This window comes from Dermochelys coriacea, chromosome 1 (assembly GCF_009764565.3).
Source record: "Dermochelys coriacea isolate rDerCor1 chromosome 1, rDerCor1.pri.v4, whole genome shotgun sequence".
Taxonomy (NCBI): domain Eukaryota; kingdom Metazoa; phylum Chordata; order Testudines; family Dermochelyidae; genus Dermochelys; species Dermochelys coriacea.
Window position 1 is genome coordinate 238982087 of NC_050068.2, and position 24886 is coordinate 239006972.

The window sequence follows — 24886 nt, forward strand, 5'->3', positions numbered from 1 at the left end:
TCATCTCCTGTGTGCTCAGCAGAAGATGGTGCAGTATGACTACTGGCCATCGTCTTCTGCTAGATGCAGATTAAAAGACAGTGCACTGTCGGTAGGACTCAATCGCCATGAGACGAAACAAGGGAAATGACCTGGCTGAGTCACTCCCATGTTTGCCCAGGTGCCCGGTTAAAAGAGCACCCAGGACTACGTCGATGACGGCTATCAGTCATACTGCACTGTCTGCTGCCAAAAGGCAATAAACTGCTGCTGTGTAGCAATGCAGTACCATGTCCACCAGCACCCAGGAGACATATGGTGACGGTTAGCTGAGCGGGCTCCATGCTTGCCGTGGTATGGCGTCTGCACAGGTAACTCAAGAAAAAAGGCACAAAATTATTGTCTGCCCTTGCTTTTACGGAGGGAGGGAGGGAACGGGGGCCTGACGATATGTACCCAGAAACACCCGCGACAATGTTTTAGCCCCATCAGACACTGGGATTTCTACCCAGAATTCAAATGGGCAGTGGAAACTGCGGGAACTGTGGGATAGCTACCCACAGTGCAAAGCTCTGGAAGTCGACGGTTGCCTCGGTACTGTGGACACACTCCGCCGACTACATGCACTTAGAGCATTTGTGTGAGAACACACACACTTGACTGTATAAAAACGCTTTCTACAAAACCGACTTCTATACATTCGACCTAATTTCATAGTGTAGACATACCCTAAGTAAACAGCTCGGTGTGAAGGTCTGGCCATCAAAGTCTGAACAGGTTTCTGTGGTAGCTGAAGTAGAGTACTGTCTGTACAGTGAGCAACTAGTAACCGAGAAATGCAAGCCTGGGACTTGTGGCTAGGACACAAACTACACTACCTGAGTGTGTGACACAGGTGTCTCCCATGAATCCATGTACCAAATCAGAGCCTTGGATTGCTGGCTATTTTTAGCAGAGACCACATGCTTTCCAGCTGTGCTGTAAAGCACCTTGTACACTTGGTTGCTGTAGAAATAATAAAATGACTTTTGATTACTCATATCTCAGCTAGGCTATTGATCCGAAAATTATTTATCTATCTTTAGGTTTTATTTTTCACTTGTCCAGATACAGCAGCATTGACAAGTGCTAGAAAGTGTTATGATAAAGTCACTGTTAACTCCTGCAAGTCAGTTTGTTTGCCTACAATATGGATGTTTCCAGTATCCATCTTCCACAATGCTTCCTCTTCTACCAGCAAATGAATTCATACTGCTGTCATCTCAAAAAACAAAGTAGCAAGGGCTCATGCACTGAAATGCAGAATAGGAATTTAGGGTAAAACTTTCAAAAGCATCCAAGTAATTTAGGAATTTAAGTCCCATTTTCCAAAGTGATTTAGGCACTTATGCTCTTAAGTCCTGTTGACCTTCCCACTTGTGCCTGCTTGCTTTTATTTTGGGGGATGAGGAAGGAAGAATAGGAGAGGAATTCTGTTGTTCCTAATACATCATGTAAGTTTCACTTTAGATAGAATTCCCTTCCTCTCCCTTTAAAAAACACATGGATTTCAAATGGAAGACAAACATGTTCGTAAAGCCAGGCTAGTTTTTCAAACCCTGTAAACCCAAAATTAGTTTGAGCGGTGTGAGTCTTCAAACTGCATGAGATTCATTTATTTTACATCCTTTAGTCAGGCAATAACAGTTTGGTAAACTTCTGACATCTATCATTCTTCTGTGGTTGTGAATGTGAAAGCTCTTTTGTACCTCACTAGAGAGTTTTCTGAAGAATTTAGTTGATTATTTCCAATAATCAGAGGGGTAACCGTGTTAGTCTGTATCCACAAAAACAACGAGGAGTCCTGTGGCACCTGTTAGTCTTTAAAGTGCCACCAGACTCCTCAGTGTTTTTATTTCCAATAACTATTTTTTCTAGGGATTAGATCCAATTCCTCTTTTTCTTATATTCCAAAAATGTTAAAATTGTGAACTTGCACCTAATTCTCAGGTTATTCTGTTCATGTGCTAAGTAATCTTCCATTTCATAAGGGTTTCTTTCCATCGTTCTCAGTTTTTCCCTTTGTCTCGATACAGCTGCACCAGCCTCAGTCAGTGCCTGATCAAGGCTATTCAGCCTCCTTTTCTAAATCCAACAACAGTCTGGGGGTGTCTGCCCTTGTGCAGCAGTGAATTCCACAGGCTGACAACCCTTCCTATGAAGAATTTATTGTTTAGTGAGATCAATTGCTTGTTATATTGCATGGCAGTGTAAAAAGCATAGACTGACACTTATTATTACTGTATATTTCAATCTTGATGGAGCACTAAATCCCTTGTCAGGATTGGGCCCTTGTGGTAGGTGCGATATGAAGACAAGTCCCTGCCTTGAAGAGTTTACAATCTAAAAAGACACACAAAGAAAAAAAGAGACACAGGATGGGGAAATAACATCCAAGGAGCAGGAGCAGGGTGATAATGGGCAATCTTATGTTAGTTCTGTTTCTTCTTCTTTTCAATTTACTTATTCATTTATTTATGCAAAAGCATCCTGTGGCACTCTGTACCTCCAAGTTATGAGATTTTGCTGTATGGAAATTACTGAAATATGTTGTAAGTTTAAGAGTCTCTACTGCTAGGTGGTGATTCACTTCCAGGGGAGTGTTAAGTGACCATTAATCAGCAAGGGAGTTGTAAACAAGGGATGTATAATACTATAAGAGGACTGCACAAGCATTACACAATGGGGGATTGCTCAACTCTGTGACTTAGCAAAGCCCACCAGGACATGTGTTTTCCAGGCACATGGACTGAGGATATAAAAGACGGGACAATGGCATCATGGTTTTTGGCCTTTCTTTTCCCCCACCTACGCTGGAAGAAACAAGAATGCTGGGAAGACAAAGACTTAAACTGAGGAGACTGGTGCCAGGCTTAAAGGGGAAGCTTGTATGTTAAGAACTGTAACATCTAGTGGGGTTAGAAAACTGCTTGATCCAAATACTGCCTCGTCTAATAAGGTTTCAAATTTAGACTGTGTGTTTACCTTTTATTTTCTTTAGAAACTATCTCTGACCCTTTTCACCTACCATTTATAATCACTTAAAATCAACCTTTCTGTAATTAATAAATTGGTTTTATATTTTATCGAAAACAGTGTGTTTTGGTCAGGGCCGTCCCTAGATATTTAAGTGCCTTACACAGCCCTCCCCCACCCCCCCCGCCCGGTGGGGTGTGTGTGTGTGGCCCAAGCCACCGCAGTGGGAGGGGCTGGCCCCAGGCTTCCACAGGGGGGTAGGAGCAGGGTTGGGGGGCAGGGGATAAACATGCCCCAAAGCATGAGCCGACGGAGTGGAGTAGGTTGAAGCCGGGTTGCTCCACTTCCTGGAGCCCGGTGAGTGCAGGGCAGGCCTGACCCTAGGAAGCAGCGGGAAGTAGAGTGACCCGGCCCCAGCCCTCTCTGCTCTGCTCCCCTGGCTCCCACACTTAGGGCTTGGTGGGCAAGGGGAACCGCCTCCCAGCACTCACCAGCAGCGCTGTTGGGGCCGGGTCACTCCACCCACCACTGCTCGGTGAGTGCAGTCCCGACCCCTGCTGCAGTCCTCAGGGGAACAGATGGAGTGGGGGCAGAGCTGGGGCGGAGCAGAGGTGGGAAGAGGCAGGGCGTGGGAGCAGCGGCGGGGCTTTGGGGAACAGACTAATAAATTGGCACATTTGTATTTTACATTTTTATCAGTTTTGTATTAGAAACAGTCTTACCAGTGGTGAGAGCACATGACTAGCAGGACTCCAGGTTCTTCATATGAACAAAAAACATTTCCCCCCAATTATATATCCCCCTCAGTGCTTCTCTCCTCTTTTTCTCCAATGAATAGATGAGATACATAGGAAAAACAATAGATGTGGGACTTAATGTTGTACCTCTCCACCAGTGAACTTACGACTGTAATAAAACATCTGCCATGTCTTGATAAAGAGCACAGATAAAAATATTGATCACTTGTGTTTCATTTATCTCTATTCTTTTCCATATGAAGGCATCAGAATTCATAATGATATCCCAATGTGCTTTGGAACTTATAATTTCCTCAGTCAAATATATAGAGTACTTGCAAGGTGCTGAATACCTCCTGGGATGTGATTTTGGCCCAGATGTTGCAAGCACTTGCATACATGCTTAATTTTACTCGCATAGGTAGCTTCGATGACTTCAGTGGCACTACTCACATGCTTCAAGTTAAGCATGTGTGTAAGTGTCTGCAGGGTCCTAAATGGAAGTTGAAGGCTCTGCACCTTTCAGGTTTAGGTCTACAGTTGCTGAATGCAGATGTTAGCCAATTAGCCTCTGAAACTCTTGATGAAGTAATCCATAAATTAAAGATATAGGGAAGGGGTGGGCAAACTTTTTTAGCCCAAGGGCCACATCTGGGTATGAAAATTGTATGGTGGGCCATGAATGGTCACGAAATTGGGGGTTGGAGTGTGGGAGGGGGGTGAGGGCTCCTACTGGGGGTGCGGGCTCTGTGATGCAGGAGGGTGGGACTGAGGGGTTTGGAGGGCAGGAGGGGGAGCAGGGCTGGGGTAAGGGGTTGGGGCGTGGGAGGGGGTCAGGAGTGCAGGCTCCAAGCAGGGCTTACCCCAAACAGCTCCCAGAAACAGCAGCATGTCCCCCCTGGATCCTAAGTGGAGGCGCAGCCAGGCGGCTTTGCACGCTGCCCCATCCACATGCGCCACTCCTGCAGCTCCCATTGGCCCTGTTTGCTGGCCAATAGGAGCTGCGGGGGTGGCGCTTGGGGCAGGGGCAGCGTGCAGAGTGGAAGCGTGTGGAGCAAGCCCTCGACCCCGCTCCCCAGCAGGAGCTTGAGGGCCGGATTAAAACCTCTGAAGGGCCCGATGCGGCCCCCGGGCCGTAGTTTGCCCACTCCTGATATAGGGTCTGATTCTGCTCCTACTGAAATAAATGGCAAAACTTACAATTGACTTCAATGGTTGAAAGATCCTTTATGGTATTTAACTAGCTGATTACAGTCCATAAAGGGCCATGCTGAAATAACACTAGAAAAGTATTACCATATTATGGAACTCTGGTGTGGTGGCAGGCTTGCTAAAACCTAGCTATAAATTTGCATGTGTTGTAACTGATGCATAACTGGTGGCTGGAATGCCACCAAGCATTATAGCAGCCTTCTGGCTGACAAAGAGCTGCTCATTTCACCCCAGCAGGCTCTATAAAATAAGAGTATCCCTCAAGCTACTTTGTAAAACCTGCTCAGTAGGACCATGAAAAACATCAGTTAATCCTTGATGGCTAAACTGAAGGGCATGACAGTGGGGAAAGTTGATACTTATTTATATAAATACAAAACTATAGGGGGAGAAGGTGCTAAATTGGCTTTATACCTCCTTCCTGCCCTCCCAATCCTGGACTTCTCTGTGGACCAGAGGGCCCTAGGGTTTATCTATAAACACATAATTCATGGCAAGCTGGGCTGTGACTCTACCCCACACTAGCCTGCTGCAGACTACCTGTCTCTGTGGACCCTGCTGTTGTGCATTAACAGTGCAGGAATTCATGTTAATCTTGTGCTGTTTCAAAGAGGTTCGACAATCATGAGTTACAGCAGCCTGCCCAGTGCAGTACTACCTGGAATCTTTGCAGTGCTGAGTGCTGTGGCCCCACCTCTGACACATACTCTCCGGTCCAGTCCGAGTATAGCCCCTATGCCTGAGTTTGCAAGGGGTCCTCAGAAGACAGCCTTATAGCTCTTCTTCCACAGTACCTGCTTCAGGAAAATCCTTCCCTGGCTGGAACCAGGGGTTTTAGAGCTCCTTTATACTGGGTAAAGAGGCAGGGATGAGGGTCTTGCCCATTAACTGTACATATCTAAAATTCTTATATACATATTTGATATCTTCTTCTCCTCCACCCTTTATATGTTTCTTTTCCTCTTGGTCCTGATCCTGCACAAGCTTAACTTTATGCAGTGTGAGTAGTCCCACTGAAAATTAATGGAATTACTCTGAGTGACATCCTGGTTCCGCTGAAGTTAATGGCAAAATGCATACCGGCTCAAAGGGGTCAAGATTTCACCCACAACACATAAAAATAAGCACATTCATATGTCTTTGCAGGATCAGGGCCATAGTTTGTTAACTCTTCAGAGAAAAGATTGCCTGCCTCTATATTTGTACAGGGCCTACCAGAAGAGGGCTGCAGCCTTTCAGTGTTACTTGTAATAATTTATATTATGGCATATCGTTAATGATCAGGCTACATTTTGAGCTCTGTCTCTGCAAGGAAAATGGCTAGAAACTTACTTGATTTTTGTTGTTGTTTAATTAAAACTTAGGTGTCTGATATCCATTTGATTATAATGGCTATAATAATCTTCCCCAATCTAACATTCTCTAGCAATGTTATTAAAGGAAATGTTAACTTCTGGAATTCGGTATCAGTCAACTAAATTTTGGTCCTGGGCATTAAATCTATGATAAGTAGGTTTGGAAGGATTAGACTGTTATCAATAAATGTTGGTTATCTTCAATTTCACTGCACACAAACTGATGAGAAAATATTTTCCTCAGGGCTGTCAAGCGATTAAAAAATTAATTGTGATTAATTGCACTGTTAAACAATAATAGAATACCCTTTAAATATTTTTGGATGTTTTCCACATTTTAAAATACATTGATTTCAGTTGCAACAAAGGATACAAAAAGTGTACAGTGCTCAGTTTATATTTATTTTTGATTACAAATATTTGCCCTGTAAAAAACAAAAGAAATAGTATTTTTCAATTCATTTAATACAAGTATTGTAGTGCAATCTCTTTATCATGACAGTTGAACTTACAAATGTAGAATTATGTACCAAAAATCATTGCATTCAAAAATAAAATAATGTAAAACTTTAGAGCCTACAAGTCCACGCAGTCCTATTTCTTGTTCAGCCAATCGCTCAGACATACAAGTTTGTTTACATTTGCAAGAGATAATGCTGCCCGCTTCTTGTTCATGTCACCTGAAAGTGAGAATAGGTGTTCTCAAGACACTGTTGTAGCCAATGTCGCAAGATAGCTCAGTGGTTTGAGCATTGGCCTGCTAAACCCAGGGTTGTGAGTTCAATCCTTGAGGGGGCCATTTAGGGATTTGGGGCAAAAATTGGGGATTGGTCCTGCTTTGAGCAGGGGGTTGGACTAGATGATCTCCTGAGGTCCCTTCCAACCCTGATATTCTATGAATGCAGTAAGATATTTACATGCCAGATGTGCTAGGGATTAATATGTCCCTTCATGCTTCAACCACCAGTCCAGAGGACACGCGTCCATGCTGATGACGAGTTCTGCTTGATAACGATCCAAAGCAGTACAGACCGACGCCTGTTCATTTTCATCATCTCAGTCAGATGCCACCAGCAGAAGGTTGATTTTCTTTTTTGGTGGTTTGGGTTCTGTAGTTTCCACATCAGAATGTTGCTCTTTTAAGACTTCTGAAAGCATGCTCCACACCTCGTCCCTCTCAGATTTTGGATGGCACTTCAGATACTTAAACCTTGGATTGAGTGCTGTAACTATCTTTAGAAAACTCACATTGGTACCTTCTTTGCGTTTTGTCACATCTGCAGCGAAAGTGTTCTTAAAATGAACATGTGCTGAGTCATCATCTGAGACTGCTATAACATGAAATATATGGCAGAATGCAGGTAAAATAGAGCCAGAGACATACAATTCTCCTCCATGGAGTTCAGTCACAAATTTAATTAATACATTATTTTTTTATCGAGCATCATCAGCATGGAAGCATGTCCTCTGGAATGGTGCCTGACGCATGAAGGGGCATATGAATGTTTAGCATATCTGGCACATAGATACCTTGCAATGCTGGCTACAAAAATGCCATGTGAATGCCTATTCTCACCTTTTGGTGACATTGTAAATAAGAAGTGGGCAGCATTATTTCCCATAAATGTAAACAAACTTGTTTGTCTTAGCGATTGGCTGAACAAGAAGTAGGACTGAAGGACTGTAGGCTCTAAAGTTTTTCATTGTTTTGTTTTTAAGTGCAGTTATGTAACAAAAAAAAATCTACATTTCTAAGTTGCACTTTCATGACAAAGAGATTGCATTACAATACTTGTATGAGGTGTTGAAAAATACTGTTTCTTTTGTTTTTTACAGTGCAAATATTTTAAATAAAAATAATATAAAGTGAACAGTGTACACTTTGTATTCTGTGTTGTAATTGAAATCAATATATTTGAAAATGTAGAAAAACATCCAAAAATATTTAAGAAATTTCAATTGTTATTCTATTGTTTAACAGTGTGATTAAAACTGCGATTCATCACAATTTTTTTTAATTGCGATAAATTTTTTGAGTTATTCGTATGAGTTAACTGTGTTTAGTCGACAGCTCTAATTTCCACAGAGAATCTAAAATTTACAGAAAGGCAAAATAAGAAAAATGCTGCTTGAACATATTGGAGTTTGATTTATGGATATCTACTTTGTGTATTTTGACATGTGATATTGACAGTTTGTGTCTTAACATTTATATAGTGTAAACTTTTTGAATCTCAGCATCTACTGTCATTACATTATATTGTCTGACACATCCATAATTTCCTGCAACTGTGAAAATTTAAATTGATCTTTAACAAAGCATAAAAATAAACCAATATTATTGGTCAAAATTATTTTAAAAAGTAATTCTGCCAAGCCTACTGATAAGGGAGTCCACAAATATGGGTTTTGAACCATCTCCTTTGTTCTGGTTGGTTCATGTTTTGCTAGAAAGCAGCAAGAACACAGAATGTTTTGGAAACATGTTTATTAGCTCTGTTTTTACTGTATCATAATACATGAGCCCTATTTTATTCATTTCAAATTTTGTGGGAAAATTCTCCTTAGACCACAAATATAACCTATCAATTTAGAGACCAGTATGACATGTCAGTTGTAGATTGTCTAGTAACATCTGGGTTTAGATTAGAAAGCGTTCACTATGGAGTTACTGTCTTTTATTATTTATTTATAGACCCTGAGGAGATAAACCCTTGCTGGGTTTAAAGGTGTTTTTTAAAAAAACAAAAAACAAACAAGCTCAAACAAGAACAAGAAAACACTAAGCTTTTGGGCTCAGAATCACATCTACATTTTTTCCAGATCCCCTAGTCCACATTTATTACTAGAATAGACTCTGCTCAACTTTTTTCTAAAGCAAGATTTTTCTGTTATTTTATTTAAGATGCAAGGAGATTTGAGGGTTCCTCTGCTATCCTTATAGTTTCAGTTGTGCTATTTTTCTTTCCCCCGCAACTCCTGCCCGCTGATTTTTTCTTCTTATCAACTGCCAAGTGGCCCCTCACATCTGACCTTTAGGATTGAGGAGAGATGATCTCTTTGTTTCTCCTCAGCTGGCATGGATCATGGTGGAGTAATAAAAATTGATTCACCTCATACTTATACAAGTGTAAATCAAGAGTAACCCTATTTAACTCAGCAGAGTTACATTTGTGTGAAAATGCTGTATGCAAGAAAAGAATCAGGCTTACTTCCTAAATCTTTCAGGGGAAGCCTCGGCAGTTACTACAGTATCTGGTCTCCCATTCTGCAGGAAGAGTGGGAATCCAATAGCAGATCTAAGCTTGAGTTTCCCAGTTTGCTGCATCTGATATGGTGCTATTTGAATAATTGCCTGTGTGTTTTAGATATTGCGTGAACATGATAGTAGTGATGGGTTTGTAGATTTGCAATTTTTCCATACACCTTGCTTTTCATCTTAGAGACTAACAAATTTATTAGAGCATAAGCTTTCGTGAGCTACAGCTCACTTCATTGGATGCATTTGGTGGAAAAAGTTTTTCCACCAAATGCATCCGATGAAGTGAGCTGTAGCTCACGAAAGCTTATGCTCTAATAAATTTGTTAGTCTCTAAGGTGCCACAAGTACTCCTTTTCTTTTTGCGAATACAGACTAACACGGCTGCTACTCTGAAACTTGCTTTTCATGTAACACTTGCAAAAGTAGATTACAAATGCCGCAGACCAAGATAACTTGTGATCTGCAGAATTCTGAAAGCATGGGGTAAAAAGAATCTCAGCTGAATTTGTCAGACCCTTCTGCAGAATTGCAGTGACTCTGGAGTTGCACAACACAGGAAATATCCCTATGATATTCTACAACAGTGACAAAATCTTCAGAATATTCCCCCTCAAATAAATCAGGGGAAATTTCTCTCTAATTTTCATAAACTCTTTATTTTGACTCACCCACCTTTTTTATGTATTTATATGTTGCTGCTATCTCAGCCCAAACTTATTGACCTGCTGGCCTTATGGTAGATGAACTCATACCAAAAGAAAAAGGGTGACAACAGTTTTAAAAAATAAATATCTCCCTAGCCCATGTACAATCACATCCTTAAGAAAATCTGCTAAAACATAGGCTGCATGTCGGTACATAAATCAGAGTTTCTTCAGCAAACTCTTTTTACTTTCTTTTCTTGTCTATTCTTCCAGCTTCCACTTTATTTTTATTTTGCATTCCAATTTTCTCTCTACATTCCTGTTCATTTCCCCCTTCCCTTTAAGTATTCTCTGCCCTGATTTAAAAAGCATGATTGCATTCTGCAGCTGTAATCCAAACACTGTATTATCATTAATGCAAGCCCAGCGATTACAACAGATTGAAAGAGGAGGAGGAACCCTCACCATGCAAGCCAAAGGAGAGGGGAAGTGCTGCACTCTCAGCCTCACACTTATTTTAACCCCTGTGTAAATTGCAGTGCTTTGCACTGCTTATATGTAATACTAGATGTAACCGTGGTCGCTGGAGGGGCTATATTGAGAATGCTCAATCAGAGGCAAATTGCAAAGAATAGGGCAGATGATACCCAAAACTGGTGGTTTAGTCTATAACTAGATTTCACCAAGCCAGTAACAAAATAGCTTCTGCAATACCTTACTGGTTTCCAAGATGTCAAAATACAGATCCTTTTAAGCAATTCAGCCTTTGGCTCCAACCCAGACAGCCAAGTCTAATATAGTGAGGGTTACTGAAAACCTTATTCACCATATATAAATCCCAATAGATTGGACACATTACCCACGTGGTCAATTAATATCTCAAAGACCAAGACCCAAATACATGCTTACAGATTTTTATTAACTAAATCTTAGAGGTATTAAAAAAGAAAAAGAGTTACTGTGGTTAAGAGATCATTCTATGTACAGACATGAATAAAGTTCTTAGGTCAGTTTATAGCATAGATGGTGAGGTTGCTGATTTTTAAAAATCCTTCTCAAATAAATTTAAAAGGCTATAGTCCAATAGACAGTCCATATGCAGAGTCTGTTCAAATTCTTCCATGAGAAATTGCAGGGATAATCCAGAATAGACCTGGAGACCTCAGTCTTGTGACTTAGATTTTCCCTGACAAAGTTTAAGCAGATTTGAGATAGCAAGGATCAGGCCCGAAACCTTCTTTATAGCTGTAGTTCAGCTGTGGTCACAGCAGGCTTCTTTGGCTGAAGAACAGGTAATGTGTATTGTTGCTTTGAAGTTCATCTCTGTTTCCTAGGCATATGCCAGTAACTAGTCTCATTCATTAGTATAAGGCAATTAACCATAAAACAGGTAGTTTATTACAAACTTCAAAGAGAAATGAAGACAATAATATTATTACACCACAAGTTCCATCTAAATGATAATATCCTCTTTTGATCTCTGAATCAATAGACTACGGTAACGAAAGCTTATAGACAGGAACAGAAGTTTAGTATCTACAAGCTAATTAGATCGAAACAGCAGCCTGGACTTCTACATAGAGTGCTTCCGCCGACGGGCACAAGCTGAAATTGTGGAAAAGCAGCATCGCTTGCCCCATAACCTCAGCCATGCAGAACACAATGCCATCCACATCCTCAGAAACAACTCTCAAAAAGAAAAGGAGTACTTGTGGCACCTCACAGACTAACAAATTTATTCGAGCATAAGCTCTAATGCATCCGATGAAATGAGCTGTAGCTCACGAAAGCTTATGCTCTAATAAATTTGTTAGTCTCTAAGGTGCCACAAGTACTCCTTTTCTTTTCGCGAATACAGACTAACACGGCTGCTACTCTGAAACCAGAAACAACTCTGACATCATAATCAAAAAGGCTGACAAAGGAGATGCTGTCGTCATCATGAATAGGTCGGAGTATGAACAAGAGGCTACTAGGCAGCTCTCCAACACCACTTTCTACAAGCCATTACCCTCTGATTCCACTGAGAGTTACCAAAAGAAACTACAGCATTTGCTCAAGAAACTCCCTGAAAAAGCACAAGAACAAATCCGCACAGACACACCCCTAGAAGCCCGACCTGGGGTATTCTATCTGCTACACAAGATCCATAAACCTGGAAATCCTGGACGCCCCATCATCTCAGGCATTGGCACCCTGAGAGCAGGATTGTCTGGCTATGTAGACTCCCTCCTCAGGCCCTTCGTTACCAGCACTCCCAGCTATCTTCGAGACACCACTGACTTCCTGAGGAAACTACAGTCCATTGGTGATCTTCCTAAAAATACCATCCTAGCCACTATGGATGTAGAAGCCCTCTACACCAACATTCCACACAAAGATGGGCTACAAGCCGTCAGGAACAGTATCCCCGATAATGTCACGGCTAACCTGGTGGCTGAACTTTGTGACTTTGTCCTCACCCATAACTATTTCACATTTGGGGACAATGTATATCTTCAAGTCAGCGGCACTGCGATGGGTACCCGCATGGCCCCACAGTATTCCAACATTTTTATGGCTGACTTAGAACAACGCTTCAGCTCTCGTCTCCTAATGCCCCTACTCTACTTGCGCTACATTGATGACATCTTCATCATCTGGACCCATGGAAAAGAAGCTCTTGAGGAATTCTACCATGATTTCAACAATTTCCATCCCACCATCAACCTCAGCCTGGACCAGTCCACACAAGAGATCCACTTCCTGGACACTACGGTGCTAATAAGCGATGGTCACATAAATACCTCCCTATATCGGAAACCTACTGACCGCTATTCCTACCTACATGCCTCTAGTTTTCATCCAGATCATACCACTCGATCCATTGTCTACAGCCAAGCTCTACGATATAACCGCATTTGTTCCAACCCCTCAGACACCTACAAGACAAAGACCTACAAGATCTCTATCATGCATTCCTACAACTACAATACCCACCTGCTGAAGTGAAGAAACAGATTGACAGAGCCAGAAGAGTACCCAGAAGTCACCTACTACAGGACAGGCCCAACAAAGAAAATAACAGAACGCCACTAGCCGTCACTTTCAGCCCCCAACTAAAACCTCTCCAACGCATCATCAAGGATCTACAACCTATCCTGAAGGACGACCCATCACTCTCACAGATCTTGGGAGACAGGCCAGTCCTTGCTTACAGACAGCCCCCCAATCTGAAGCAAATACTCACCGGCAACCACACACCACACAACAGAACCACTAACCCAGGAATCTATCCTTGCCACAAAGCCCGTTGCCAACTCTGTCCACATATCTATTCAGGGGACACCATCATAGGGCCTAATCACATCAGCCACACTATCAGAGGCTTGTTCACCTGCGCATCTACCAATGTGATATATGCCATCATGTGCCAGCAATGCCCCTCTGCCATGTACATTGGTCAAACTGGACAGTCTCTACGTAAAAGAATGAATGGACAGAAATCAGACGGCAAGAATTATAACATTCAAAAACCAGTTGGAGAACACTTCAATCTCTCTGGTCACTCGATCACAGACCTAAGGGTGGCTATCCTTCAACAAAAAAGCTTCAAAAACAGACTCCAACGAGAGACTGCTGAATTGGAATTAATTTGCAAACTGGATACAATTAATTTAGGCTTGAATAGAGACTGGGAATGGATGAGTCATTACACAAAGTAAAACTATTTCCCCATGTTATTTCTCCCCCCCACCCCACCCCCCACTGTTCCTCAGATATTCTTGTTAACTGCTGGAAATAGCCTACCTTGCTTGTCACCATGAAAGGTTTTCCTCCTTTCCCCCCCCCCCCCCCCGCTGCTGGTGATGGCTTATCTTAAGTGATCACTCTCCTTACAGTGTGTATGATAAATCCATTGTTTCATGTTCTCTGTGTGTGTATAGCAATCTCCCCTCTGTTTTTTCCACCCAATGCATCCGATGAAGTGAGCTGTAGCTCACGAAAGCTTATGCTCTAATAAATTTGTTAGTCTCTAAGGTGCCACAAGTACTCCTTTTCTTTCTGCAAATACAGACTAACAGGGCTGCTACTCTGAAAATAGATCACTGATAAACTTCTAACAAGATATAGGTAAACATAGGCAAATACAATTAGTATCTATCATTAATTTTCTAACAATACAGGCCTCCATATCAGAATACTAGTCTATCTAACATGGCTTTGCTAATTAACCAGGAGGAATGGCCCTGTTTACCATTTCAATACTCTTCTAATATGTCCTTAAAAGCTACTTTCAGGCCAACCAGCATGCTGGTTACTTAACCCTTGCTCGCTCAGCATCACACTAAGAGTTCTTTCCCATCCCCCCACAATGCCTATCCATTCTCTCTTATTTATTTCTTCTTCCTTCTAGGGCTCAGCTTGCTTTTTCCTCTGTGTTAGTATCTCATCAATCTCTTCCTCATATTTTTTCTCTATTTAACTTTTCTTCTTCCCCTTGGTCTTCAGGGAGAAGACTCTCTCCTGAGTCTTCATTTTTAACCCTTTGCCCAGCTACCCTCTTACCTCCATTCTCTTTTACTTCCAAATTATTTCACTTCTCCATTCTCACTTTCTATCTGTTGGGTCACCTGATCTCTCTCCGTCCTTCTCTAGCTTCCCCCACACTCACTCACTCTTGTCTTCTGTGCCTCAACACACAGCTCCAGGAAAGGCACATATGGATTCATCAATGCCTGATGCCTAACACACCCAGGAAAGTGCTCCTGGGAGCCTCAGAAGGAACACTAAGCCCTCCAGAGGAATCAGAAATTCTTTCTTCTAGATGAAAGATCAGACAGCATCTCCCTCCCATCAAGCTACCATGACCAGCAGCAGCATTTGTTCTCAGCCCTGCCATGAGACCAAGGGCCACCCAACCACCCCTTGCAAGACGTCTTCAACTGTTTCAGAGCAACTAATTAATCACATTTTTTAAAATTTGTTGAAGGTTTTCTTTGTGATACATAAATATAGCTTCCAATGTTATTTTCCCCAGTACTTGTTGCTCCATGAGAAGTTTCTGGTTTTTGCTAGAAGACCCTGTGGCACAGCAGAGAATTGCTGGGACTGCAACGTTACTATCAGCTGCAATCTGAGCTCTGGTATTCCTGGTCCAGAGCTGGGGAGGAGGGAATGTTTGTCAGACTCTTTTTCTTTTTGCTTGTTTTTGTTAAAACCTGTTTAACTCAAAACTTCTGCTGAACAGTTGACAGAAGTTCTACATCTCCACTCTTCAAGTTAGAGCTGGGAAAGTGGCAGCTCTTATTTCATCTCATTATGATGTCCCCATCTCTCTCACTCTGATTCTGTAATAAACTCCATGCTCCTATGGAATCCTATTGACTTCTGGAGAGCTCTGAACAAGCTGAGTCATCTAGCTCCACAAAACAGCTTGCTGGGTGGAGGCCTAGTTTTCCAGAAAACAACAGCCGCCCAAGGCACAGTTTGATATTCCTTATATTGTTAAAAAAGGAACAAAGGTCCACCCTTTTTCTTAACTCTTGGTAAAATCTTTGAGACCACCCTTATGTATCATGAAGAAGCAGTAAAGGGGACAGCTGGTGTCCCTAACTTCTCCTAGTCCTGCAAATAAATCCTTGATTTGCATGAAAAGCAAGTAACACAGATGTGAGGCAGGATATGCCTAGTGGAAATTCCAGTAGAATCCACCTGCTGTCCTATTGGTTTCTACTGATCTCTTTTGGTTTTTACTATAGAGTAAAAAATCTGTTGCCTGGTTTTAAAAACTAAGGCCCAATCCTGAAAAGATTAATGATGTTCTTAGCTTTTCTCTTGGTGAGCGATGCTACTGAAGCCAAAGAGACCACTCACAGTGTATGATTCAGCATGTGTAGGAGGATTTGTCTCCATAGGGTGTTATTCCAGAATTGCTTTTCCCAATTAACTTCATGTATGGATGCTCTTATTCCGGAATAAGAACACCCAACCACAGAGTTAATTAGGAATGATTAATGCATTTAAAATTCGCATCCTACCTTAATGTTCATGTGTTGACAAGTCCTAAATCTTTCAGTATTGCCAAGCCCAAATATTCCAAAATCATGAGTCAGCCCTCAAAAATCATGAGATTGGCTTACAAAACATTAACATTTAAAAATAATTCATGTTGGGTTCTTTGAATGTATCCTTTGTGCAGGAAACTTTCATGAATGGATTTATGTTTACAGTCACAAGAGCTAATGTTTTCTACATGCTAGCCACAAGGGCTAAAAAAGAAAAACCGAGATTCTCAGGTATAACATGACTCCATGCCTTGTGAGCTAAAAGAGCCCCCCCCCGGTCATGTGAATTGAAATCAAATAATGAGATTTGGCAAAAGGAGACTCTTTGCAGGATGGGGGCTTACATGTGAGCACTAGTGCCCACATGTGGAGAGTGAATCACATGCATAAGTGTTCGCAGAATCAGGGGCTATGTAGTTCCAGATGGAACCACTCTAAAATAAACCAGCTGAAAAACGTCATTTGAATTTTCCACTTGGGCTGGCAGACTCCATCCTCATACTAGATTAATTTGAAGGCAGGTTTTACAATATCCGCTGTTATGATGAAGGGTTTCATTTTTGTTTGTTTTTGTTTGTAATTGCTCTTATTCATGTTGGGAGAGCCTGGGAGCCAGCCCTGTAGTGAACAAACAATCATGCAAATCACACGGAGGAAAAGAGGGAGAGGAGCGTATTATCGTTTGAGCTGAGAGTTATGGAGCTTTGAGATGGGCCGGAGACACAAAGCCCAGCTTCAGATCGGCGCCAGCATTTTGAACCCCACATGCAACAATATCACACGAGCGTGATTCTCACCGAGTTCAGTGGGATGGCTTCTGTGCTTAAGTGCACAAGTGTTTCCAGGATAAAGGTCTTGGTTTCGCGTGTTACCGGGACGGGGTAAAAAAAAAAAAAAAAAAAAAGGGGGGGGGGGCAAAACTTCAGAACTAGAGCAGAGCTTCCAGGCTCCTCCCAGCTACTCCAAAGGAATGGATTTGGGTTTGAAAGTCGGGCTGAACCTTCCCCCCGCTTACTTCTGTATTGATTTGTCATAAAAAGCACAGCGCGTCTAATTACCCGTCAGCAAAATCCCGAGTCCCCTGCTGTACTCAGCTGCTTTAACGGGACCAGGTGAGGGCGGCGATTTCACCTCCCCTGCGAGGCGCAGCGCGACCGGGACCGTGACCGCCCGCTGAGCGCGGACGCGGCTCCGCTCCCCCGCGGCGGGGAAGAATGTGGCCAGCAGGTGGCGCTCGGGTGGGCGGAAAGCCCGAGCGCAGAGGCGGGCGCTTTGGAACCCTGAGCTGCCCGCGGCGTCCTCCCCTCGCTCGCTGCTGCACTTTTGTTCCGCGAGCGGCAGCAGGCGCCGCCGCAGCCCCGGGCTGGAGAAAGCCAGAACCGGGGCGGGGAGCCGCGTTCAGCCGCAGAGCAGCGTGACCTGGGGGCCTCCTTCCCCGAGGCGGGTTCTCTGTGCGCCGGAGCGAGCCCTCCTGGGGGGGGGAGGGGGTCGCTCCTTGGCCAGCGCGCGCCTAGGGCTGGGGGGATTTCCCCTGCCGCGCAAGGGGAAGCCTGGGGGCGGCACATCAGCTGCTGCCTGCCAGGAAGGAGAACAGCCCCTGCAAAGGTAAGAGGCGCCCAAAGGCAGCAGCAGGGACTGAGCTGGGAGGGAATGTCCCCAGCTCCTCGGGTCCCCCTTTAACCAATTGTGTGTGTTTGTTTTGGCATGTGTGCCTGGTTGTTAGTATGGCGAATTGCAGTGCCCGCTGCCGCCCTGCCTTCCCCCGTTTCAACTGGTGCGTGTGTGGGGCGGGGTACAGCCTGGAAGCCCTCAGGCCGGGAGCTTTGAGTGTGTTAGTCCTTCAGGATCTGCCAGGGGACTCCTTCCCCAGCGTAGTTCAGACCTGTGCTGTCCAAGTAGAGGGGGAGGTTGTGGGGTTTTTTTTTCTCCCCGGCCCCCCACCCCCGTCAGGGTGTTGGGGAGACAAACGCTGATGTGTCTCTCATTTTTCCTGGGAACTTGAGTTGCAGCTGCCACACCTGCTCTCTGATCTTGTCAGCTGGGCTTCCACCACGGGATTTGCTTGTCTCCCTGGAGTAGAGGTGCTGTTTGAAGTACTGGTACCTGTGTGTTAATGATTCCCCACCCCTTTAGGTAAGGTGACCCGACTCGTGTTATCCATTTGTCAATATCGGACAATGTCCTAACTAGGCGGATTGGGCAAGAGGGGCTAACAGGGTAAGGCTAGTGTATCTATTTTCTCTGTGCCCCTCTCCCCTTTTAGCAGGTGATTTGGCTCTTCCTCATTATAGTGCCACTTTCTGGCTTTTCTGAAGGCAGCTCTTCTTGTCTGTGACTGACAAACTTCACTCTTTTTTTGGTGGGATACCTGTGTCTGTCCCACTCCGTTTTACTCCTCTTTTGTCTCTGATCTTCTCTTTTCAACCCTTTCTCCCACTCTTTGCTAAAATCTCTTGGCATTCCCTCCCTCCCTGCTTGGTCTAGGCTCTAACATCTGTGGTGGTCTTACTTAAGTGATCCCCGGCGGGACTACATACACCATGATTTCCCAGGGGGATAAATCTTTTTGGATTGTGAGTGAGCACCCAAAACGCAGCTGGGAATAAAACCTGGCTTAAAAATTGTTAGTAGCAACCATAAAAATGGCTAGAAGGACAGATGTTACTACTACTACTTTCTTGTTCTCTTCCCTTTCCTTAATTTTAGTATCATGGTAGAGCAGATGAAATATGAATAAAGATGAACACATTTTGCTATGAACTGCAGCCATAAAACCCCATTGACCTCAATGGGATTGCATATATATAAGTAATAGTGGAATTTTAATTTAAAATGAAGTACAGAGGAGGAGCTAATGCTCTTTGTTTTCTATGTGATGAAACCTGTGTTCAGATGTACGCTCAGTAGAGGGTTTTCTAATTTTTTTCCATAGCATGGGCCACATCTTAACAGGGTGTGTCTTGGACATCTTCCCTCCCATTTCTGATCATGCTGCCCTTCTCTTTCCATTTGCCCTTGCACAAATTTGATGTCAGCTACCAAAACTGCTTATGTGGAAAGGTAATGTTAGCCAAACACTTGTGTACTTAGCAGCTGGAAATGAGGAGAGTAAGCACCATATGCCCAAGCACCTCTCCATGGAGCACCGGGGCAAGGGCTTCACAGACCGTTGTTTGACTACTGCTGCATTAGGCTATATGTAAGACGGGTTTGGCATTCTCACCTTAGTTTTTAATTACCAGTAGGGGACCTGAGATATTTTTAAAGGTTCATATGACATAAGAAAGGTGCTCTGCATTCTGTCTTGGTGTCCATGCTGTTAGTAAAACTTTTGTATCGACAATGAGCAGGTTTGGTCTAAGGACATCATGGAGCTAATTGCCAAGTATATTCTTTGTACAAGGACTGTCTTGTACACAGCTAGTGCATAAGTGTTGTTGGCAGATTTGTATCTTTAGTCAGAGTAACATGATACTTAATTCAGACCTCCACTTGGGCAAACGCACTTCTGGCTTTTCTTTTTCTTTTTCGTATATTTTTATTTTATTGGCGTGGACTGTATTAACACAATTGTCTTTGAACATTATTTTTATTGAACAACAAGTTATGAAACCCTCTAAGATTACACTATAGGTGTGTGTGTATGTATTTATGTATATACTGTGAAGTTTTTGTATCTGACTCTTCATGGTCTTTGATCTAAAATTTTTGGAATAGTTGTATCTGACATGCAATTGGGAAGAAGTAAATACAAATAAATATCCAATTAGAAGGAATACGCTGTGATGGAGAGTTACCAGACATACATAAATTATTATATAGAATGAACAGTTATTCTAATGATACTCCCATTTTTAATTTCTGCATTTTGCAGTAATTTCTTTGTCAGATGTTAACTCCACACGTGAAATATGATTTTCAGTCCAACTGGAAATGTATCATAGAATCATAGAATATCAGGGTTGGAAGGGACCTCAGGAGGTCATCCAGTCCAACCATCTGCTCAAAGCAGTACCAATCCCCAACTAAATCATCCCAGCCATGTAAAATCACTTCTGTTAACTGCAGCATTTTTTTCCCCTGTGGGTGAAAGTTAAACACATAAAGTTAAATAATTGGGGCTTCCAGAGCCTAAGTATATAAAAACTTCTCCCTTTGCAACTGTAGTGGAATAATAGAAAACTCAAAGGCACACATGGTAAGGACTGCAGTTACAGAATGCTTGCATTCTTTTCAGTGACTAGTATTTGCTTCTCTATCATCCTTCTCTCAAGTCCTGTGTCATCCAGTAAACTGGGAGGCCTTGGGTCCTTGGTCCTCCAAGGTTTTTTCTTTGAGTATTACAGAATCTCTTCTCTTTAACCTGAGTGGCTGGTAGCCAGAGAGAAAAGTGATTTAACAACTTTGAACGATGCTGTCTCAATCCTCCAATTAGAAAAAGTTTTAGTGGTGCTTTACGCTGCTGTGTGTATTGATTTTCCTGAAGTGGCTGGAGTAGACTACCTTCATGTGGCGAGGCTTGTTTTTAACATTTTCTTTGGTACAAAATTTTCCATAAACCAATTTTGTGTCTGTTTTCTACTGAGATCCAAAGTTTTCAAACATCCTGGTTCTGAACTGGTTTTCCAAGTATTCTATGCAATGGTTTGCAACTATACTGCTTTTAGCCATCTTTTTGATCTGGCTTTATTAACCTGTGTTGCAGTTATCAATGGCTTTAATCTTCTTGGAACTTTTACCTTTTCATTGTTTTCCCTATTGCAGTCTCTAGTTAAATGGTCTCTGTCATTTGAAAATCATCTTTTTGTCTGAAAATCTTGTACTTACTATAGTTATGAGGAATAGCTATGTTTCTGATCCTGCAAACATATACACTTATTAGACTTTAAGCAAGTGAGTGGTTTTGCTTAAAATGGTAGGGCTGCTGGTGTGCATAAAATTAAGCATTTGTGCAAGTGTTTGCGATTCTAAGGCCTTTGATTGCTCTAACTGAAAGATTAAAGAAAATGTTTTAATATGTTTGTACATTTGATAACTTTGTGCAGAGTCAGTTTTGCTGTTCCCTGTAAAATTAGTAATTTTCTTCCTGATTGAAAATATCTCAATTAACATTCATGTGGGAGCAGAAAAACTCTTCTCTTCTCCCCCACCACCAGCACCATGTATGTTTTTTTGTTTTTTTTTTAAAATCCAGGATATACAATCCAAAAGGTGCTGTCAGAAACTAGTCAGTTTAAAAAAAAAAAAAACCTTGTCAGCTTGAACTTGGAGCTCATCTCCATTTTGATCTGAGACCCGAATTCCCACAAAGTCTAATGCACGTACAAGATGTCCTAAATAGTCTCATTGCGACGGAACTGCTCACGTGCTTAAAGTTAAGCACTGTGAGCCAAGAACCCTTTAGTGCCAACTGGCAAGGGGGTTACAGAATGTCCTGATTCTGGTATGTACATTTTGGCTCACCAAAGAGGTCATGTAAGGTCTTTAAATGAAAGCGGGGTCACATTCATCATTAATATCCTTGTGAAATGTGTGTACAGACAATACTGTAGGGAGTAATGTGTTTATCCTGAAAATATGTTTTAAAGTCTGGTTTCAGAGTAGCAGCCGTGTTAGTCTGTATTCGCAAAAAGAAAAGGAGTACTTGTGGCACCTTAGCGACTAACACATTTATTTGAGCATAAGCTTTCGTGAGCTACAGCTCACTTCATCGGATGCATTGGATGCCACGAATCTTTGTGGGAGCAAATAATTGCAAATTGATTGCTTAAACATCTAGACTATAAGGTGATAAGTAACAGTCATCATGGATTTGTCAAGAACAAATCATGTCAGACCAAACTGATAGCTTTCTTTGACAGGGTAACAAGCCGTGTGGATAGGGGAGAAGCGGTAGACGTGGTATATCTTGACTTTAGTAAAGCTTTTGATACTGTCTCGCATAACCTTCTCATAAACAAACTAGGGAAATGCAACTTAGATGGAGCTACTATAAGGTGAGTGCAGAACTGGTTGGAAAACCATTCCCTGAAAGTAGTTACCAGTGGTTCGCAATCATGCTGGAAGGGCATAATCAGTGGGGTCCCTCAAGGATCAGTTCTGGGTCTGGTTCTGTTCAATATCTTCATCAATGATTTTGATAATGGCATAGACAGTAGACATATAAAGTTTGCGGAAGATACCAAGCTGGGAGGGGTTGGAGGCGCTTTGGAAGAAAGAATTAAAATTCAAAATGGTCTGAAGTAAATAGGATGAAATTCAATATGGACAAATGCAAAGTACTCCATTTAGGGAGAAACAATCAGCTGCCCACATACAAAATAGGAAATGTCTGCCTAGGAAGGAGTACTGTGGAAAGGGATCTGGGTCATAGTGGACCACAAGCTAAATATGAGTCAACAGGGGATGTATAAGCAAGAATGTTGTAAGCAAGACACAAGAAGTAATTCTTCTGCTCTACTCTGCGCTGATTAGGCTTCAATTGGAGAATTGAGTCCAGTTCTAGATGCCACATTTCAGGAAAAATGTGGAAAAATTTGAGAAAGTCCAGAGAAGAGCAACAAAAATGATTAAAGGTCTAGAAAACATGACCTGTGAGGGAAGACTGGAAAAAATTGGGTTTGTTTAGTCTGGAAAAGAGAAGACTGAGAGGGGACGTAACAGTCATCAAGTACATAAAAGGTTGTTACAAGGAGGAGGGAAAAGAATTGTTCTTCTTAACCTCAGGATAGGACAAGAAGCAATGGGCTTAAATTGCAGCAAGGGAGGTTAAGGTTGGACATTAGGAAAAACTTCCTGTCAGGGTGGTTAAGCAATGGAATAAATTGCCTAGGGAGGTTGTGGAATCTCCATTATTGGAGATTTTTAAGAGCAGGTTAGACAAACACCTGTCAGGGATGGTCTAGATCAGGGGTGTTCAACTTCTGGCTCCAGAACCACATGTGGCTCTTCAAATGTTTAATATGCGGCTCCTTGAATAGGTACCAAGTCCGGGGCTGGAGTTACAGGCGCCTACTTTCCAATGTGCTGGGGGGTGCTCACTACTCAACCCCTGGCTCTGCCACAGGCCCTGCCCCCACTCCACCCCTTCCCGCCCCCTCTCCTGAGCCTGCTATGCCTTCACTTCCACTCCCCTCCGAGCCTCTTGCACGCCACGAAACAGCTGATCGGGAGGTGTGGGGAGGGAGGGAGAGGCGCTGATCAGTGGGGCTACCAGTGGGTGGGAGGTGCTGGGAGCAGGGGGGAGGGGGGACTGATGCGGGGGCTGCTGAAGTATTACTGTGGCTCTTTGGCAACGTACATTGTTAAATTCTGGCTCCTTCTCAGGCTCAGGTTGGCCACCCCGGTCTAGATAATACTTAGTCCTGCCATGAGTGCAGGGAGCTGGATTAGATGACCTTTTGAGGTCCCTTCCAGTCGTATGATTCTATGATCTTGTGTCTTGTGACACTTCAGATATGTTGGCTTGTTTTATTTCAGTGAAATATCGAAAAGCTGTTCCCTTCCCCGCCAGCATTTTGAGATTGATATCTCTGGAGAGTGATGATAGGACTTGCTTGCTTTACCACTATGAATGGTAAAATGTTTGTCACAAAACCGGAAAATCAGTCAGCTTCCAAATCATGCTAATAGTCCAGTGTGTTAAACTAGGCCTTGTGCAGATCTATTCTTATTTTAAGGGCTATTATTAATGTGTGTATGTGTTAACATTTAATAGAAGTTTTATCTTATAAACACTTTAAATTCCATGTTTGCATGTTATAGTTTGATTTTGATTAGTCCAGGGCTTCAAAAAATACCACACATTGACGAGTTAACCTACCAGCCAGAAGCTAATATGAAAGATGAGGGAAAATTCTACAAGTGAAGTCTACCGGCAACCTTACACAACTAGTCCCAAATCCTCTGAAAGGTACCGAGGCTCCTAACTTTCATTGAAATCAATGGGAGTGAGTGCCTAATTTTGTAAGAGGATCTGGACTCTGTTCTCTCTAATGGGAAGAGGCAAGATGGTGGGCTTCCTTCTAAGGTATTGTTCCTTGACCTTGCTTTGTCTGAATTGGCCTCACTTCCAGGTGTGTAAGGAAGATGCTTTTCAAGTGATATTCGTTGCTGGAAGTGAGAGGGAGTTTATACTGATTCCCTGGCCCACTTTGGAACCTTCTGGAGCTGTAGGGGACACAAAAGCAGGGTGGCTTCTGAGAACCTCGGAGCAGTTTGCAGGACTGACAGTTAGTTAGCAAAAATATATTTCACTTTGCAAACTGAGCAAACTTGATCGGAAAGTCCTTCAAGAGAGATTGAATGAGGAACCCTCTGATGTCATTTTGTGGTTTCTCTTTAGATAGGAACCACACTGAAATTAATACTAAAATCAAACACATGAAAACAGTGATTTTAATTTTTTTGTATTGATAGAATTACCAAACAGGTGGCAATAGGCACAAATGAAAAGCTTTTATATTGAAAGGCTCCTTAATATTCTGTTCCCCAAGCCCAACTGGAGGAGTAGCCAATTAATGTAGTGTGTTCCAAGTGTAGCTAGAGATCATATTTGGCTCATTCACAGTGTCTAGAGATGATGATTTATCTATAATTTTGAATGCCTAAGAATGTGTTAGGCACTTTGGAGAGA

The 24886-nt window shown here is 42.6% G+C and overlaps 1 protein-coding gene and 1 long non-coding RNA gene across 7 annotated transcripts in view; one reads left to right on the forward strand and one right to left on the reverse strand.

Moving 5' to 3' along the window:
• The window catches only part of LOC119862597, a 28784-nt gene extending 11342 nt beyond the window's left edge, over window positions 1-17442 (reverse strand). Inside the window, exon 1 of the long non-coding RNA XR_005295301.2 lies at window positions 17310-17442. This is a non-coding gene — a long non-coding RNA (uncharacterized LOC119862597). The remainder of the gene's footprint in view (window positions 1-17309) is intronic.
• The window catches only part of EPS8 (epidermal growth factor receptor pathway substrate 8), a 198900-nt gene continuing 191143 nt past the window's right edge, over window positions 17130-24886 (forward strand). Inside the window, exon 1 of one of the 6 annotated variants that reach the window (XM_038419564.2) lies at window positions 17130-17363. The gene's annotated coding sequence lies outside the window, so the exon portion shown is untranslated. Of the gene's footprint in view, window positions 17364-17435; window positions 17857-18342; window positions 18385-24886 lie in introns of those variants that run through there. The other 5 variants (XM_038419538.2, XM_038419517.2, XM_038419528.2 and 2 more) reach the window with 5 other exon arrangements.